Source organism: Bos indicus, chromosome 8 (assembly GCF_029378745.1).
Source record: "Bos indicus isolate NIAB-ARS_2022 breed Sahiwal x Tharparkar chromosome 8, NIAB-ARS_B.indTharparkar_mat_pri_1.0, whole genome shotgun sequence".
Lineage (NCBI taxonomy): Eukaryota > Metazoa > Chordata > Mammalia > Artiodactyla > Bovidae > Bos > Bos indicus.
The window spans coordinates 65,316,316-65,330,232 of NC_091767.1; the positions used below are offsets into that span (position 1 = coordinate 65,316,316).

The 13,917-nt window shown below is 47.2% G+C and overlaps 2 long non-coding RNA genes across 3 annotated transcripts in view; one reads left to right on the plus strand and one right to left on the minus strand.

Moving 5' to 3' along the window:
• The window catches only part of LOC139184580 (uncharacterized), a 25,647-nt gene extending 16,728 nt beyond the window's left edge, over positions 1-8,919 (minus strand). The window contains exons 1-2 of one of the 2 annotated variants that reach the window (XR_011568118.1): positions 8,382-8,919; positions 668-751 (exon numbers count right to left, since the gene is read on the minus strand). This is a non-coding gene — a long non-coding RNA (uncharacterized lncRNA). The remainder of the gene's footprint in view (positions 1-667; positions 752-8,381) is intronic. The other variant, XR_011568119.1, reaches the window with a different exon arrangement.
• The window catches only part of LOC109562528 (uncharacterized), a 21,125-nt gene extending 7,780 nt beyond the window's left edge, over positions 1-13,345 (plus strand). The window contains exons 3-5 of the long non-coding RNA XR_011568120.1: positions 412-517; positions 11,479-11,662; positions 13,082-13,345. This is a non-coding gene — a long non-coding RNA (uncharacterized lncRNA). The remainder of the gene's footprint in view (positions 1-411; positions 518-11,478; positions 11,663-13,081) is intronic.
• Positions 13,346-13,917: the final 572 nt, after the last annotated feature.

The window sequence follows — 13,917 nt, forward strand, 5'->3', positions numbered from 1 at the left end:
TGAGATGCACCCGGCCTGTCACCCTCCCTCTGTGTTTCTCGTGCTCTGGGGCAGAGGCAAGGATGAGGACCACACACTTCCAAGGCTGAGAGTGTGCAGTGGCAATCACGGAGGCCCCCAAGGGCCATTCCACCCCTGTCCTAGAGGAGAGGGCAGCCCTGCTCAGAGCACCCACCTCCCCTGGGTAAGTGAGCAGGGTTCTTGGCTGTGTGTGCCATCACCTCATGGTATGAGGGGAGGACGCTGTGCCCCTAGGGTGGGATGCGGGGAAGGAGGCAGGGGGCAGAGGCTTCCATAGATGGTGCAGTGACCAAAAGCCTGTGGTGTCCAACCGCCATCTATAGGCCCAGAGGAAAGAAGTTAGGGGCCCCATGGCTCCTGGTGGCCCCACCCCAGAATTTTCCTCTACAGGTCCCAGAGCCCAGACAGAGGGAGAACATCTGGAGCTCCTCCAAAGAAGGCCAGGCTACCAGAGGCAATGGAGCCTCCAAGAAGGGGAGCTTCACTTCTCCACAATGTAAATAATCAGATTTCACAGGACGGGGAGCCCAGGACAGACTCATGGTCTGTGATTTCTACCTACACGTGTGGCCCAAGGAGGCTCCCAGGGGACAGGTGGGGGACTCAACAGGCCCAGGGACTGTTCAGGGGTCATAGCAAGTCTCACCTGTTCTCAGCCTCACTCATCCCAGAACCCCGAGAGGGAAGAGACCAGCAGACAGGATGTGTCACTGAGCGGGTGGGAAGTCACCTGTCGAGGAAAAGGGTGCCATCAGCTTTCCTCCCCGGGGCCCGTCCACACAGGAAAGTGGGGAGACAGGAGCAATCTTGTAAAAGAACTGGGGCTGTATGTCACAGTCACTCCCATGGTGGAGAGATCTGCTCTTGGAGGGTCCCAGATCCAGGAGCCAGCAGGAATGGCCCCGCCACCATGCCTGTCAGTACCCCTAAATGTGGGACCAGGCCCGGGGCTGTGGGGGCAGAGGACACAGGCCTGCTTGTGCTGTGTTTTCTCCCTGGAGACTAGTCCTGCCTCTGCACCGTATCCTCCATGGAGGGCATGGAGGCTCAGCCAGGGTCTGAGTGGAAGGGCTGTGACCTAGGCCATCGAGTGGCCTCCAGAGCTCACAGAGGGGAGCACAGAGCGTGATCCTGAGCCTGCTTGCTGCCAGGCCCTCTCGGAGGAGCCAAGAGGTGAGCACTGAGTCAGGGGAGCTGGAACTAAGGTGCCTGTCTGGAGAAATGACACAGAAGGGACCCTCACAAAACAGCAAGAAACCAGACTTGGAGAGTCCCTTGCCCTTCTCCTGCTGTGAGGTGCAGAAAGGACAGCAATGGAGGGCCCCCCACAAAGAGTGGGTCAGACCCACACTGACCCAAGACAGGGACCTCCCACATACCCACACTGATTCAGCACAGGGCCCCCAGTAACCCCACACAGAGACCTAGACAGATCCACACTGACCCCAGAGAGGGACCTTTGACAGACCCACAGTGTCCCCAAAGATAAACCTCCCACACACCCACACTGACCTTGCACAGGGCCCTCCCAGAGACCCACACTCACCCCAGACAGGGCCTCCCACTGACCCACACTAACTCCACACAGGGATCTCCCACAGACTCACAGCGACCCTGCACAGGAACCCTTGCACAGACCCACACTGAGCCCACACAGGGACTCCACTACCCTCACATGGGAATCTTCCACAAATCCACACTGATCCCGTACAGGAGTCAACCACAGATTCATACTGATCCTGCTTGCTGCTGCTGCTGCTGCTAAGTCGCTTCAGTCGTGTCCGACTCTGTGCGACCCCAGAGACGGCAGCCCACCAGCCTCCCCCGTCCCTGGGATTCTCCAGGCAAGAACACTAGAGTGGGTGGCTATTTCCTTCTCCAATGTATGAAAGTGAAAAGTGAAAGTGAAGTTGCTCAGTCGTGTTCGACTCTTAGCAACCCCATGGACTGCAGCCCAGCAGGCTCCTCCATCCATGGGATTTTCCAGGCAACAGTACTGGAGTGGGGTGCCATTGCCTTCTCCGACTGATCCTGCTTACAGATCTCTAAAACACCCACACTGATCCCATAGAGAGACCTCTGACAGACCCACACGGACATGCACTCTAGGAGTCTCTCTGTTCCCTAGGCCACTTCCCGAAGTGGGTGAAGGCCTTGTTGGGGCAGAGGTAGGGGCTAACTTTGAACCTGAGCCTGGGGGACAGGAAGTTCCACTACAGATTACCCCAGAGGGACTAGTCTTTCTCTCCGGAGGTAACGGAGGATATAAAGGAACATAAGGAAGCAGAGTTTGGGGGTAGTCAGAGGGCCCCAGAGAAGTAGGTGGTTCTGGGAAGCAGGTGGGGCTTGGTTTTTCTCACCTGAGTGTTGGGGAAGGTTGGAAGGGGATCATCTAAAACATCAGAAGTGTTTACTGATTCCCTAGGTTTTTGATTACAGGAGCAAGATAGAGTAGGGTTTTGGTAAAGGACCATGAAGCCTTTTTTCCCCCTTTTTGTTTGCCAAAGCGACTTGTGGGATTTTAGTTTCCCAACGAGGTATCAAACCTGGCCCCTCAGCAGTGAGAGCTTGGAGTCCTGACCACTGGACCACCAGGGAATTCCCAGGACCATGAAGCCTTGAACATAGGGAACCTCAATCCATTTTTCCATGTTGCAACAGTAAAGAACTAATTGCAAGATGGTATTATAATTTAGAGAGCCATTTTCAGGCCATTTTCAGGCAATGTTTTCTCCACTTTCCAACTTATATAAGGCCCAGCCCATGTTACAGTAAAGTTTTAAGTTTTTCCTTTTCAGTCTGTCTATTTTGAAAAATCTTAAGGTTTTAAAGTTATACTCCAGAGGTTTCTCTTCTGGCTTACATCTCACATGTTGAATAACCTGCAATCCAAAAAGAGCGCTCCCAGAAATGTAGTTCCATGTCCTGGAGACATTCACCTGGAGGCTTTTGCCCTATAATATGTTTTCTTACGCTGGGGGTGGTATTCCTGGAGTGCGAGCATCTGTCAAGCCTAGGATGTGGGCTGCCTGGAAGCGACCAGCACGATAGGTATTCTGTGGCATGGTAAGGGCTGCCAAAGCCTGGAGAGAAGGGAGTCCCAGAGGCGGACAGAAGCGCTCATGAAGGAACCGGGAGTTGAATGCAATGAAAAATGCCATGGGCGACACGACTTGAGAGCCTAGAGGTGCAATTATTCCCACAGGGGTTTTCTTTTTAGGTAGTGAAAGAATAAACAGCAGAAGAACCCAAAACCCTTTCCCCTATTTGGCAGCTACAGTAACACTGGGGAGAGCCTGGTGACTCCATCTGACACAGGCAACAGGGAGTTTGGACAAGGTTTCCCTTGTAACTGATACTAAACGAGCACAATGAGTTTAGGATCTCTCTTTTGGATGCGCCACGGGCCCCTTGAAGCATTCCAAAGTTTACTGGAAGTCCAAAGTTTACTGGAAGTCAAAAGAATTTCAGCCAGAATTTGATATTTGGGGAATCTTTCAAAATTTCAAAAAGTTTTAAAATACCCAGTCAGAGAGAATCATAGGTTGCTGTGAAACAATTATTCCTTGAGCTAACAAAAATTCAAAAGTAAGTACAGATCACTTAACATCACAGAAACTCACAATCTGTTATCAAAAACAGCGTTTCAGGAAAATTTCATTCTCTTATGAAAGAAACCAAATCCAGTCTCATATCAGCCTACTCTTGATAATAATCCATCTATCTACTTAAATTTAATCCAAGCTTAGACAGTCCCAACCTCATACAAAATTCTTTTCTCAATGTTCCTTTCCCAGAAATCCTCTGCAATTTTCTGTAGCCATATTTTGTACCTTCTTTTATCCATGTAGAGCTAACCAGCTCTAGGACAAAATCACCTCTTTCCTTTTATTAATAGCAAAGTATATTTCCATTCCTCATACCTTCTTTTCTGAACACATACATACTATTTTTCTTAAGCTACCATGAACTGCATTTTACATTCACATTCCCTAACTGGAATATCCCATAACTTCTAGAAACACATCTTTCCAAAGCACAATTTCTTTCCTTGATGTGCTGCAAGACATGTGACTAATAAAGCCAAACATCTTTAGTTTCTCTCTCACAAGAGAGAAAGAATAGGTAAATTTAGACCTGTTAAGCAATTAAAGTTCCAATATTTCATTTCATTTAAAATTTTCTGGATGCTCAGTAAATTACCATCCTTTAACTTAATTTAGTTTCAAGTTACCAAAATTAGGAGGAACTATTCTAGATGGACATTTCCAAAACATAATCATTCCCGTAAAAGTGTGAATGTGTTAGTCACTCGTTTGTGTCCAATTCTTTGCAGCCCCATGAACTATAGCCAGCCAGACTCCTCTGTCCATGGGATTCTCCACACAAGAATACTGGAATGGGTAGCCATTCCCTTCTCCAGAGGATCTTTCTGACCCAGGGATGGAATCCAGGTCTCCTGCCTTGCAGGAGGATTCTTTACCATCTGAGCCACCAGGGAAGCCCAATTATTCCCAGAGAATTTACTAAAAACTCTTATCCCAGTCATATTTACTTAGAAGTTTGATCATTTCAGGTTATTTTCCTCAATGGCAGATTTTACAATAGAAACAATATGTACTTATTGACTTCCAGTAACTCTAGGTACAATAAAAGTATTATACTTATTATTGATAATACAGAGGAGTGTGCATTGATTAAACCCACAAACTTAAGCTAGACGAGTTAATTTTTACAACACCAGAGATCTCATAGTTTTCCTGCTGAATTCTAAAAGGCCTTTTATTTCCCCCTCAGTCTGGGGGACTACAGATGGATCAGGTATTTCCTGAGAGAGTCCTGGCCAAATACGCTTCCCAGGTGGTGCTAGTGGTAAAGAACCCGTGTGCCAATGCAGGAGACATAAGGGCCGCAGGTTCAATCCCTGGGTCAGGAAGATTACCTGGAGTAGGAAATGGAAACCCACTACAGTATTCTTGCCTGGAGAATCTCATGAACAGGGAAACCTGGCGGCAGAATAGTACACTACAAATCAGAGGAGAGAGATACAGGCTCCTCTCTTCTTTTTTTGTTCTTTAAACTCCCACTAAGTTGGCTCAGTGGGTAAAGAATCTGCCTGCAATGCAGGAGACACAGGAGACAGGAGTTCGATCTATGGGTTGGGAAGATCTCCTGAAGAAGGAGAAAGCAACCCACTCCAGTATTCTTGCCTGGAAAACCCCACAGACAGAGGAGCCTGGCAGGCTACATTCCAAAGGGTTGCAAAGGGCTGGAAAGCACACAGGAAAATAGCCCAAGGCTGGAGTTTCAGACAATGTGGATTGTATTTGTATTTCAAGGCATAGGTGTTCCGCCATGTGCCGGGAGCCGGCATATTGCATATTGAGTGCATATTGTATATTGCATATTGAGTGCAGCACTTTCCACAGCATCATCTTTCAGGATCTGGAATAGCTCAACTGGAATTCTATCACTGCCAGGAGCCAGCGTGAGGAACTCCGCCCATGGCAAAGGTCATGAGGAAGGAGGCTCGGCATACGCAAAGGCAGGATTGAGCCTCAGGAGTCGCCCATCTACTCCCAAAACCAGAGTCTGCCTACTTTCTGCTTTGTGCTTTCACCTACACCTCTGACTTTACGGGGGGCTGTCCCCCACTACCTCTCTGAAAAAAGAGTTAGCTTACAGCTCCAGTTAATAATTCCTGGGTGTGACAGTGTTTCAACCTACAAACACCCTTGGAAGTCCTCTAGCCTGCCTGAATAGGTTTTTCCGGCCACATGTGATTGCTCAGAGCCTCCAAACTGTGAGAGGCAGGAGATGTTCTAAACTGTCTAAATACAGATTCCTTTGAGCAGTTAAAAGATTGATTAGAAATTGTATTGGTGAAGGGATTTTCACTTGTTGGGCCAATGTTTGCTGCTAAGTCTCCATATCCCTTACCTACTGTGTCCCTGGCAGTGTATTGATTAATATAATTGGTGTAAATAGTAGCTTTAATGTTTGTAACCTGGGACCCTTGAGTTAATTCTTTTTCTTGTTATAGCCCACCACACCTTTGCTCTGTAGGAATGCAACTTTATCTAATGCTTTTGGAGGGTGGCGCTTGACTTATCACCTTTAGAGAAAAATAAGTTTTCTGAAGAAAGGGTCTTAAAATGTTAACAGGCCTCCGGGCCAGAAGATGACGCAAATCACCTAAGCTTTTGCATGTGATAAGTTTGCAGAAAGAAAGCCTGGCTTGCTGCATGACTCTACCCCTTCCCCCATTATCCTCTATGCATAACTTAAGGTATAAAAACTACTTTGGAAAATAAAGTGCGGGCCTTGTTCACCAAAACTTGGTCTCACCATGTCACTCTTTCTCTTACCTTCTGGCTGAATTATTCAGCCTCTTTTCTCCACTGAACTTCCTCACTGAGCTATCCTTATTTCAGCCTCTTTTCTTCACTGAATTTTCCTACTGAGCTATCCTTATTCTATTACTCTTTATATCCTTAATTAACGTTTAATTAAGCAGTTGTTTCCTGATCCTTGCCGACGCCGTCCCCGCTTCAAATTCCCTGGATCAGCCGGGGCTGGTCCCCGGCAGCCATGCCCAAAGTCAGCAGAAACTTGCAGGAGCAGTTGGACAGACAAACCTCAATAACAGAAACTTAAAGACACAAGAAATATTCAGGATTAAGGGGATGGGAGTGCAGGTATAGGACTAAGCGGGAGGTAAAGGGAGGAGGGACAGAAAAGACTGAAAAAAGAAAGGGACAGAAAGAGATTGCAGTTTCAACCGCCCCCTGTGGGCGTCTATTCAGGCACCAACCTGTGTGCTTCCAGAAAGGGCCAGTTAAGGAGGGAGCACCCTGTGCACTGCCCACTGGGGTGATCAAGCCTGGAAACCAGCCAGTTGTATGTCGACTGTGGGACTCTAACCCACAGGTGGGACTCACCCATGTGTACACCAGTATATGGGAATCCGCTGCAGCACTTCAGCAAAGGGCCCCATGTCCCAGTCTGTCTCAAAAGTGGAGGAAAGATAAGAGACATACAGAAAACAAATTGCAAACTGGATAATGTGATTCCAACCGTATTAATCATCACATTAATCTGAACAGATTCAATACTCAAAATTAAAGACAAAAATTGATAGACCATATTTTAAAAACAGGATCCTTATCAATGTCAACTCTATAAAGTGCAGGAAAGAAAGGGAGAGAGAGAGAAAGAGAGGAAAGAAGGAGGAATGGAAAAAGAAAGAGAAAAGAAGATAGGAGGGAAATAAGAAACTAAAGGAATCCAACTTTAAGTGGAAAAGTTAGAACTTTCATTGCAGAAGACATGATTGCATGTGTTAGAAAACCCCAATGAACCCACCAAAGCAAAGTAAAACAAGATGAAGCAGACTAGGATAAAAAAAGTTTAGAAAGTTCATAGGAAGCAATATTTCTTATAAAAATAAATTGTGTTCCTACATATTAGGTACAAAATATGAAAAGGGAATTAAAATAATTTCATTCAGAATAGCATGGAAAATGATAAAATACCTAGCAATAAACATAATAAAGAAGTATAAGATCTGTACATTAAAAACTACAAAATATTGCTGACAGAAATTAAAGATCTATCCAAAGAGAGAAATAGTTCTTGTTCATGGATCAGGAAATTTCATATTATCAAGTAAGCAATTCTCTTCCAATTGGTCTATAAATTCAATGCAGTCCCAATGAAAATTCTAGCAGGCTTTTTTTGAGTGGAATTTGACAGCTGACCTAAAATTCAGAGGGAAATGTGAAGAATTCAAAACAGCCTAAACAATTTGGCAGTAGAATAAAGCTGGAGAACTTTTATTACCTGATTTCAAATTTTACCATAACATACTAATCTAGACAGTGGATCGGGCATGGGAAAGGAATACAATTCAATGGCACAGAATTGAGAGTCCAGGAATAGAACCTTCCTTTTTATTATGAATTGATTTTCAACAAATGTCCTAAAACAGTTCAATATGAGAAATACTAATCTTCCTTTCTAACTAAGAAAAGGTACTGGTACAAATGGATAGCCACAAGAAAGACCAAAAACTAAGAAACAGAAACTTATTATACCACACTAGGCAAAAATGAACTTAAACTTGATCATGGCTTCAAATGTAAGAAACAACCTTTAAAATTTCTCAGAGAAACATAGGAGAAAATCTACATGAGCTCTTAGATATAACATCAAAAGTATGAGTTATATAAGAAAAAATTAGTAAATTAGACTTCATTAAATTAAAAACTTTCGCTCTTCAAAAGCCACTGTTAAAAGACAAACCACAGCCTTGGAGAAAATACTGCAAATCATATATTTGATAAAGAATGAAATCTTACCATTTGTGACAACAGGCATGGACCTAGAAAACATTATGTGCTCTGTTCTGTGCTAAGTTGCTTCAGTCAAGTCTGACTCTTTGCGATCTGAGGACTGTAGCCCTCCAGTCTCCTCTGTCCATGGAATTCTCCAGGCTTGAATACTGAAGTGGGTTGCCATGCAACCCAAGGAATCTTCTGTTTCTCCAAGGAATCTTCCCAAGCCAGAGATGGAACTTCTGTTTCTTAAGTCTCCTGCATAGAAAGGCGGGCTCTTTACCACTAGCGCCACCTGGGAAGCCCAGAGAGTATTATGCTAAAGTGAAATAAGTCAGACAAAGACAAGCATTGTATGATGACACTTGTGAAATCTAAAAAATAAATGAACAAACATAAAACATAAGCAGAGTTATAGACAGAGAAAAAATGAGTGGTTACCAGAAGAAAGAGGATTGAGGGGGAAGAAAGCAAAAGCTGAGGGAGATTGAAGTTCCAGCTGTGAGAGTTCCATGGTGGTCCAGTGATTAAGAATCCGCCTGCCAGTGCAGGGGACACGTGTTCAATTCCTAGTCCAGGAGGATAACACATGCTGAGGGGCAACTAAGCCCATGCGCCTCAATTGCTAAAGCCTCTGCGCCCTAGAAAAAGAGCTCCCCAAGAGAAGCCACCGTATGAGAAGCGCCACATCACAGCAGAGAGTACCCCCTGCTCTCCACTGCTAGACAAATCCCTCGTGGAGCAACAGAGACCCACACAGTCAAAAAGAAGAAATAGATAAATAGTATCCATGTAGTTGCAAAATAAATGAGTATGAAACGGGTAAGAAATGTCCAGTGTGGGGAATACAGTCAATAACTATGTAATGTCTTTGTACGGTGATGTATCGTAACTAACTTATCATTTTGAAATGTGAGGAAATATCCAATCACTATGTTGTGTAACAGGAACTAACACAGCATCGTAGGTCAATTATACTTCAAAAACAAATTCATAAAAAGAGAGATATTAAACTTGTGGTTACACGAGGCCAGGAATACGGAAGTAAGAATTGGATGAAAGCGAAAGTGAAGTCGCTCAGTCTTGTCAGACTCTTTGAGACCCCATGGACTATAGTCTACCAGGCTCCTCCCTCCATGGGATTCTCCAGGCAAGAGTACTGGAGTGGGTTGCCATTTCTTTCTCCAGGGGATCTTCCCGACCCAGGGATCGGGCCCAGGTCTTCCGCATTCCAGGCAGATGCTTTAACCTCTGAGCCACCAGGGAAGCTCCCACAGTCAAAGATACAAATTCCCAGTTATAAATTAAATAAGTACTAGGAAAAGTAAAATTCCCAGTTTTAAGATACATAAGTACTAGGAATGCAATATACAGCATGATAAATATAATTAATACAGCTCTATGTTATACATGAAAGTTGATAGAGTAAATCCTGGGTTCTAATCACCAGGAAATACATTTTTTTCCAATTTCTTTCATTTTGTACCTATGTGGCTTCATTAAATTTATTGTGATGACCATTTCATGACGCATGTAAGGCAAATCACTATGCTATGCACCTCAAACTTAAAAAACTGAAGAAAAAAGAGTAGACTAAGGTTAACAACTATGTATCAATATTGGCTCACTAGTTGTGATAAATGTACTGTAGTAATACAAGATCTTAACATTAGGAGAAACGGGGTGAGGGGATATTGGAAGTCTTTGTATTATCTTTGCAGCTTTTTCATAAACCTAAAATTATTCTAAAATAAAAGGTTTATTTAAATATAAAAATTTTTTTAACTTACTGAAAATCATTGAATTGTCCTTTGTAATAAGTGAACATCATGGTATATAAATTTTATAGAAGTAGAGTTGTTTAAAAAGTTATTAAGAAGATCAGGGTGGGAATGGGGTTAGTCTGGGGTGGGGCCAGAGCAGGGTGAGGTCAGGCTGGGGTCAGTAACCCTGGCAATGGACAGGGAGGCAGGGATCCCCCAACGCCTAGGCCAGCCCGCTGCTCTTCTCTGGCTGCTGCTGCTGAATGTGGCCACCCTGGAGCTGCGAGGTTCCCCAGCCAAAGCCACCCCCGGCTGGACTGCAGGCCATGGGGGAGCATTGAGGGGCGGCGCTCTGACTTGGCAAGCACAGCGGTTGGCTCCGGGAGTTACAGGTGCATTGGGGCCTCCATTCGGGCCAAGATCCCCTAGTCTACAGGGCCTGGGGGTGGCCGGCTGTGACCAGGGCCTGGTGAGTCACTAAGTCTCATCATTTCTCTGCCCTTCCCTCCAACCAGGCAGCCCAGAGATCCCCTCCACACAGGTGGGTCAGGCCCTCCACTGTGAGGCCTCTGGGTGGGAAGAGACCCAATCCCTTTGTGGGGTGTGGGAGAGGGGACTAGCAGGGTCTGGCCTGGAGGTTGGAGGCTGGGTGGAGGAAAGTTCTAGGACTACTGGGTGAATGGGCCTGAGTCCAGGGAGCAGGGGTGTCATTCCCCTCACTGAGGCCCTGGGAGCCCAGGCCCTGGACCAGGATGCCCAGCCTTAGGGGGCCTGGGCACACTCCTGCCCTCCCGGATATGAGTCCTAGAACCAGGGCTGTCCTCATGAGCCCACTCCTTCTTCCTTTAGAAATGGAGACTCCTGCAGAGTCAGAGAGGGGAGTGACTTGCCCCAGATCACACACACCACAGACTTCTGCCTGCAAATCTCCCTCCCTAAGACATGGGGTAAAGTGGAGGAGCACAGGCCCTTAGAAGCCATGATCTTGAGAAAGTAATGTTGGCAACTTCTGAGACCTTTAGTTCTTTGATGTGCAAGATAAGGCATTGAGGCGTGCTAGGGGAGGGAAGTGAGGTCTGTGTCATGCCCAACACTTGGCAGCCTTGATCAAGGATGTCCATCTGCCTGGAGATGTTCCTGGGAGCTGGTCCCCCCCAGACCCCTGGGTCCTCATCCTCACAGGGCTTGATGTGTTGTGCTCTGCTCTCCAGTCCTCAGTGGCAGCCAGTGAAGGCAGAGTCCAGGTAGCCCTGTCATTTTGGCTAGGCTGCTGGAGGCCAGGCCTTGATTTTCCCATATGTGAAACAGGGAGCCCTTCCTATTCAACATTTGGGGTACAACCAGTGTCTCTATTATAGGCGGCAGGGGAGTCTCCACAGTGGGCAGGAAATCCAAGGTGATGGGGAGGATCTATGGTGGCCGGGACGTGGAGGCTGGCCAGTGTCTGCAGCAGACCCGCCTGCAGTCCCAGGGCTCGCACGTCTGTGGAGCTGTTCTCATTAACTCCAGCTGACTCCTTTCCACTGCCCACTACTTTCTCAAGTGAGTCTCCTTCCTAGGCTGCCAGCACAGGCTCTGGCAGGGACGGGGATGCAGGGGAAGACGAGAAAAGGGGGATGGTGTCCCACGTTAGCTAGCTCCTCTGGGCTTTCCTCTGGGCAGTCTGTGGCCTTCAGAGGCATGTCGTTCCTGCCTTTGGCCTGTGTACCCTCCACCTGGACTGTCCTCCCCGCTCACCTGCCCAGATCCTCCTCATGCTCTGCCCTCGGCCCCTGTGTCCGTTCCCCAACACAGGTGTGCCTCAGGAGAGCGGCAGTGTCTGTCCTCGCTGCCATTTGGTGTGGACCCATCTCAGATCACAGCTTCTTCTCAGTGCCCCCTTATTTCCAGGTGTCAGACTCTAGGCAGGGGCCTGGGACCACATGTGTGACCAGCAGCTGAATGATTCTTCCTATTACTCCTGCGAAACTGTGTGCCCAGGAAGAGTCATGGTCACTGGCGTGCATGCAGGGATCCTTGGTGCCAGGCTGCCTGAGGGGGCGGTGTGCTCCCTGGGAGAGTGACAGGGGTGCTCAGGAGTCTAATTCAGCTAGCCAAGAGGGGCTGGCTCAGTGACTGGCTTCTAACGGATGAGGAGGGGTCCCAGGGAATTCATGCATCAAGCCCAGGTCCAGGCACTGGAGCTTTGAGGGCTCAGAGTCTATCGGCACCCACTCTGTGCCATGTTCCGTGCAAGGCCTCGGTGGCATCAGGAGTGGCAAGTCCCCCCTCACCATGTCTCCATCCTGTCAGAAAAGAAAGCCCAGCCTGGATGAGAAGGGCAGAGTAGATGGGGTGGGGGACCAGGGAGGGCTTGCTGGAGGGGAAGGGTTGGGTGAGGGGAACATGAGAGAGGGTCTCCAAATAGATGAGCTGTGAAGACAGTGAGGGAGAGGGGAAGATTCAGCACCTGTGTTGGGGGATCAAGGCAAGGTTCTGTTTCCTGCCTTCATTTGCTCATTTATTTAACGAATCTTTAGCAAGTCCTTGTAACTCAGTGGAGAATCAGGTTTTGGGCAGGTAGGTGTTGAAAAAGGGATGGTCAGGAAGAATGTGGGGCCAGAAGGTGGGTTGTAGGGAGTCTCAGGAAGGGTAAAGTTAGAGCTGGGACTGAGCCAGAATGCCTGCTGTGTACAATCAAAAGGTCATTTGATGACCCCAAAGAGGAGCTTTCCAGAACAAGGATTGAGTGCTTCTCCAATTCTAGGGTGTGACGGAGCCATATGTTCCAAACTATAAGTAGGATACCAATTAGCCTCAAGAAAGAAGGCCTCCTGAGCATTAGAAATGGAGAGACAGAAGCTGTCTGGCATCACGTGGAGCAGAGGGGTCCAGAGGGGTATAGCCAATTAGATGAGGATGCAGGGAAAGAGCTTGTCCCCACTTAAAGATGATGGTGACAGTGCGCCTTTCCTTCTCCAGGAAATCCAAAGCCCCGTGGAACTACGGGGTCTGTTAGGAAGCACCCAGCTGTACCAGCACACCCAGCACACCCGGGAGGTGTCTGTGAGCCAGATTATCACACACCTAGACTCAGAGAAGTTACATCCCTTTGGGAGTGGCATCACCATATTGCAGCTGCTCTTTCCTGTGAATTTCACCTCCTACATCATCCCTGCCTGCCTCCCGGTCCCTGCCATGAAGCTCCCCAGTAACTCATCCTGCTGGATACCTGGCTGGGGGATCTCAAGGAGGAAAGTGAGGGGATGTGGGGGAGTTGGGGGGGGTGAGAATCGGGAGGAGGAGGAAGGGGAGAAGGACAGAAGAACAAAGAAGGGAGGTGTGTCTCCACCTGAGGGGTCCCCAGGCAAAGGTCCCCTTGGCCCACTATGCTTCATTTCCAGAGAACTGGACCATTCTAGTTCTAGTTCTGAAAGTGTGTGATTCTAAAGCTTTGGTGTTCCCTAAGTGTAAAGCTGTGAAGTCTGGGAATCTTTGACTTTGGAATCAAGAATCTGAGTTCTTGAAGTCTTTCTGGTTCTTGATTTCAAGGTTTAAATCAACCATAGATCTGAATGACTTGATCCAACTCAAAGATCAAGGTTGGGGCCTGACTCTGTCCAAGTCATTGACAAACTCTCTGATTGCCCAGTGCCATTGGAGGCGCTTGGGAAAAGTGGTAAGAAAACGCAAGTATGACCTCTGACCTCTGAGGCTGCCTGATCAATTCCAAACCTCGCTTCGCTCTTCTCCCAACCCAGTTCAGTCATCTACTTTGCAGGCTGATTAGGTGAACTGAATGACACAGGAAAAAAATT